Genomic DNA, 5,944 nt, shown 5'->3' on the forward strand with positions numbered 1-5,944 from the left:
TGAGAGTGCTATCCGCATGGCGGAGAATCCTGTTGAGCACAGCCGCACAAAGCACATAGACATCCGGCATCACTTTTTGAGAGACCACCAGCAAAAGGGAGATATCGAAGTGTTTCATGTTAGCACCGAGAACCAGCTAGCCGATATCTTCACTAAGCCTCTAGATGAGAAGACCTTTTGCAGGTTGCGTAGTGAGCTAAATGTCTTAGATTCGCGGAACCTGGATTGAATTGTAGCATACATGTATTTATGCTTTTGATCATGTTCCTTTTTGCATTTTGTTGCTTATTATGGTGCTCAAGTTGTACAAACACTCCCTGGACCTCACAAGTCCGTTGCAAAGTGTTGCACATGTTTAGGGGGAGATGTGTTACAACTTGACCCTTTGAGACTAACCATGTGTTTGAGTTTGATGATTTAGTCTCAAAGGAGGCTTGAAAGGGAAAAGGTGGACTTGGACCATGAAAGACTTCCACTGCACTCCGATGAGAGGGTAACTTATTCCAAGTCCATCTCATGAACTCTTATTGCCATTTGCTCTTAATTGAAGATTTTGGTGAGGCAATGGGGTTATAGAGCCAAGATTGATCCCGTTTTGGTGCTTGATGCCAAAGGGGGAGAAAATAAAGGCAAAAGTGATAAATGGATCAGCTACCACTTGAGAGATTTTGAAAATAGTAGAATAGTAGAATAGAGTTTTTGTTTTGTCAAAAGCTTTTGTCTCTTATTGTCTCTATTGTCAAAAGTTGGTTTCTTGTGGGGAGAAGTGTTGATTATGGAAAATAGGGGGAGTTTTTGAAATCTTTGATCAATCTCGTTTGGAATGACTCTCTTTATGCCTCAACATGTGTGGTTGACATAGAAATAGAGATTTGAGTTTGATTTGCAAAAACAAACCAAGTGGTGGCAAAGGATGATCCATATATGCCAAAATTGAATCAAAACCAATGTGAGTTTTTATTTGAAGTGATTTTGCACTTGTCCTAGTTGCTTTATGTTGTGTTGGCATAAATCACCAAAAAGGGGGAGATTGAAAGGGAAATGTGCCCTTGGGCCATTTCTAAGTATTTTGGTGATTGAGTGCAAACACAAGTGCTTAAATGTGAGAATATGCCCATGGTTGAACAAAGTGCAAATCACAAGTAAAGGTATGTTTCTAAGCCTTAGTACATTGGTTTTGTGTACTAATATCTTGTCTAAGTGTTAGAAACAGAAAGAAGAAGAGAAGAGAAGACTTGGCTGTGTACAGCCAAGGGGCTGTTTCGGTCTGGGGCACCGGACTGTCCGGTGGTGCACCGGACAGTGTCCGGTGGTGCACCGGACAGTGTCCGGTGCGCCAGGCTGCCTCGGCCGAAGAGGCCGCTCTCGGGTTTTTCTCCGGCGACTTCGGCTAAAATTCACCGGACTGTCCGGTGTGCACCGGACTGTCCGGTGAGCCAACGGTCGGCCGGGCCAACGGTCGGCCGCGCGATCGGCGCGCGACACGTGGCCGAGCCAACGGTCGGAAGGAAGCACCGGACTGTCCGGTGTGCACCGGACTGTCCGGTGCGCCAGATCTGCAACGGTCGGCAACGGTCGGCTGCGCCTATTAAGGAAAGGAATCGGGCACCGGACACTGTCCGGTGTGCACCGGACTGTCCGGTGCGCCCGACGACAGAAGGCAAGGATAGCCTTCCAGATGTGTTCTCAACGGCTCCTAGCTGCCTTGGGGCTATAAAAGGGACCCCTAGGCGCATGGAGGAGAACACCAAGCATTCCTTGAGCACTCTTGATCACTCACACATCAATCTTGCGCACTTGTTCTTCATTCTAGTGATTTGAGCTCCGTTCTAGTGTGCTAGTCTCTTGAGCTCAAGTCTGGGTCTTGTGTGTGCATATTTGCTGTGATCTTTGTGTTGTGTGAGTTGCTAATCCCTTCCTTACTCCGTGATTTTCTGTGAACATCTTTTGTAAGGGCGAGAGGCTCCAAGTTGTGGAGATTCCTCGCAAACGGGATTGAAGAAAGAAAAGCAAGAACACCGTGGTATTCAAGTTGATCATTGGATCACTTGAGAGGAGTTGAGTGCAACTCTCGTCCGTTGGGACGCCACAACGTGGAGTAGGCAAGTTTTGTACTTGGCCGAACCACGGGATAACCACCGTGTCATCTCTGTGATTGATTTCTTGTGGTTATTGTGTTTTGACTCCTCTCTAGCCACTTGGCCATACTTGTGCTAACTCTTAACAAGTTTTTGTGGCTTAAGTTTTGAAGTTATTCAGGATCACCTATTCACCCCCCCCCCTCTAGGTGCTCTCAGTAATGTGTTATTTCTATTTCTTTGGGAAAACCCCTAAAAGTACTGCTTTTCTCTGAGAAAAAGAAGAGTGACTTCAACTCCACCATATAAAGCATGTATGATATAGGTCCCTTTCTCGTTACGGGAGCGGGATGGGCTTGTGGAATACCTAGTGTATTCACCCAGATTTATTTATGTTTTTTAGCAGCTGAAGACTTCTTTTCTGCTATGCTTGATTGAGGGGACTATGTCTGCACCCAGTTCTGCCTGTTGCTTGGGCTAGTTTATCTCCTACTGCGCTTTGTATTTCTGGCTCTCTCTCAAGCTTGTACTCTGGTATTGTAATAACTTTTATTCGAACTCTGTACTACTTGAAGTAAGGAATATGGTTACTAGCCTCCTGGGACTAGTAATTCTATCACATTTGAGTCCCACAGGTTTGGCACACTTTAGGTGGTATCAGAGCCATATGACTGGACGTAGATCGCAGCCCTGAGCCATGGTTACTGCTCAGAGGAGGAAGGATTCCCTCATCTCTTGCGGAGTTGCGCGCTTTGCATGGGGATCCGCAAGAAGCCGGAGTATGTCTGGAAAGAATACCGCGAGAACAGAATTGAGAAGTGCTCTATGGCAGTCTACCTAGGAGAAAGCCGAAGTTACCCAAACCACCCTCCTTTCCATGTCACCTTCACTGGACACCACTTCCCAGACACTTGCCAAAATGTTGCCCGAAAAGCCCTCCGTCAGCTATGCCAAAACTACAGCAAAGAGGTTTTTGAAACCCACCTCTGTTACTTCCCACCTAGCAACAAAAATACCCCTACCTGGAGGAAAAGACTTCAGGCCCTGTCAAGAAGAGATCCTACTGAGGATGACCCCACCATCATCTACATGGCCGGATATCTCCACACTCTCGATAACCACTATGATGACCTTTCCTCCCACTGCACCCACCTAAACTACCAAGTGGAAAGCTTAGAGCAGCAGGTCAAGGAACTTAAAAAGGAGAAGGCATCCCTCCAAGAGAGTCTCGATATAGCAGAAGGTGAAGAGGCCAACACTCGTGAAGCCTACCGAACCCTGAAGATGGATTACGATAAGAAGCTAAAGAAGCTCGCCCCCACGAAGAAAATCCAAAAGAAGACCAAGAGCCAAGGATGCCAGACTGAGCGGAAGAAGAAAGTCCCTCCAGCACTACCTCTCTCCAGGATAGAGAATTTGTCCGACGTCGAGGATATGTCCCTAGCTAGCCTTGATGACCTTCTCAAGGAATTTGGGGACACCTTAGAAAAGGAGTTTGAAAGTACCTTAGAAAGCGCTCGCGTGTAGTGCGACTTGTGGTAACTGTATGCTTGTAATGAACTGGTGTAATGAATAAAATAACTATGTTGAAAAAAATTGGCATATGCATAGTAGTAACTCTCTTCCCCTAGCAGATGGCTCCGGATAAAACCACGCCTACCGCCTCCAGGATTGGAGCAGGGTTTCCCCTAGGAGATGAAGGAGAAGCCGGTGGAGAAGGGAGTGAGACCCACCTCCCCGCACCTCCGGAGCTGCCATTAGATTTAGCCCAAGTTCTAGCCAACCAAACCCGACTCATTGAGGTCCTCACTAGAAGTCTGGAAAACCAGCGCCCGAATGGTGGAAGACCACAGGACATGATGGGAGATTTTCTAAGACTCAAGCCCCCCACATCCGCTGGATCCAGCAATCCCCTTGATGCTGATGACTGGCTGCGCACGATTAAAAGGAAGTTAGAAGCCACCGGATGCCTAGAGAATCAGCGTGTTCAATTGGCTGCTCATCAACTTTCCGGGATGGCCGTAACATGGTGGGATACCTTCAGCACTGCTGTCAGAGATGCTACCTGGACAGAGTTTGAAACTGCCTTCCGAGAGCACCATGTGCCCCAAGGGATCGTACAGCTCAAGGAAGATGAATTCCGGGAACTAACTCAAGGTGGAAGATCTGTCAGTGAGTACGTGCACAAATTCACATAATTGGCCTGCTACGCGCCTGATGACGTCAACACAGAAGACAAGAAGATGGCCCTCTTTTTGAAAGGACTCCGACCAGAACTCAAGACCATCCTAGCCAGCCAAGATTTCCTCAGCTTCTCGCACCTCTCAAACAAAGCCATACAAGTGGAAAGGGCAAGGGAAGAAGAAAAAGGTCACCTCAAGAGGAACTTCCAAGTCCTCCGAGTTTAGCAGCAAGACCGGCACTAGAGAACTTGATCCTTTGGGTTCCCACCCAAGGGACCAAGCTTCAATAGACCAGCTGGACCCACTCCGTCACGTTTCAGTCAGCAGAGTCAGAGCTCCTTTCAGGCTCCCTCGGTTGCAAGCAACCAACCACCAGCAAATGCCTGTTGGCACTGTAGAGACCCTAGTCACTTCAAGAGCAACTGCCCTAGTTGAAGGCATCAGGACTTGCTTACTCCAACTCGGTGAATGGCCCCAAGAATACCTCAGCACCCGCCCCCAAGGCACCCTCCTCCATCAGCCAGCAGAACAAGACCCAGTATCAAGGAAGGGCACGAGTAAACCATGTCGATGCTCAGGAGGCTTAGCAAGCTCCGGGAGTAGTGCTCGGTGAGTTCCTTGTTGAATTTACTCCCGCTACTATACTTTTTGATTCAGGAGCATCCCATCCTTTTATAGCCACTAGTTTTGTGGAAAAGCATGGCATCCCCTCTACCCACCTAGAAATTCCCTTGGTCACCCGAACCCCAGGGTCAGACCTTCTATGCCAGCTCAAATGCTCCCAAGTCAGAATCCTTTTAAGTGGGGTAGTGTTCTTGGCAGACTTAACTGTCCTGCCATCCCAAGGGATTGATGTGATCTTAGGAATGGATTGGTTAACCAAGCACAAAGGCATCATAAGTTGCGCAAACAAGACAGTCCTTCTCACGGACCACCAAGGAAAGTCAGTTTCTTGTCAGGCTCAGCCACCCGCCAATGACCCAATGGTGTTTAATCTAGCAACAGAAAGCATGTCAGTGGTAGAAGAATTCATGGATGTATTCCCAGAAGAGTTGCCAGGAATGCCGCCAGAAAGAGAAGTGGAGTTCTACATAGATCTGATCCCTGGTATGGCACCCATCGCAAAGAGACCATACCGCATGGCTCCTACCGAGTTAGCAGAATTAAAACTCCAAATTGCAGAGCTTCGACAAAAAGAGTACATCCGTCCCAGCTCATCCCCTTGGGGAGCACCAGTCCTTTTCGTCACTAAAAAGGATGGAAGTATGAGGATGTGTATTGATTACCGATCTTTAAATGAAGTTACAATAAAAAACAAGTATCCACTCCCTCGAATCGACAACCTCTTCGACCAGCTTCAAGGGGCCAAATATTTCTCCAAGATAGACCTGAGGTCTGGTTATCACCAGCTGAGAATCAAGGAAGCAGATATTCAGAAGACTGCATTTGTCACCCGATATGGACAGTATGAGTTCACAGTAATGCCTTTCGGACTAACGAACGTACCCGCCTTTTTCATGAACCTCATGAATAAGGTATTTGTGGAAGAACTGGATAAGTTTGTCGTAGTCTTCATTGACGACATTCTTATCTACTCCAAGAATCGTGAAGATCATGAGCGTCACCTCTGGATCGTCCTCGGAAGACTCAGGGCACATCAACTCTATGCTAAGCTCAGCAAAT

Source organism: Zea mays, chromosome 1 (genome assembly GCF_902167145.1).
Source record: "Zea mays cultivar B73 chromosome 1, Zm-B73-REFERENCE-NAM-5.0, whole genome shotgun sequence".
Lineage (NCBI taxonomy): Eukaryota > Viridiplantae > Streptophyta > Magnoliopsida > Poales > Poaceae > Zea > Zea mays.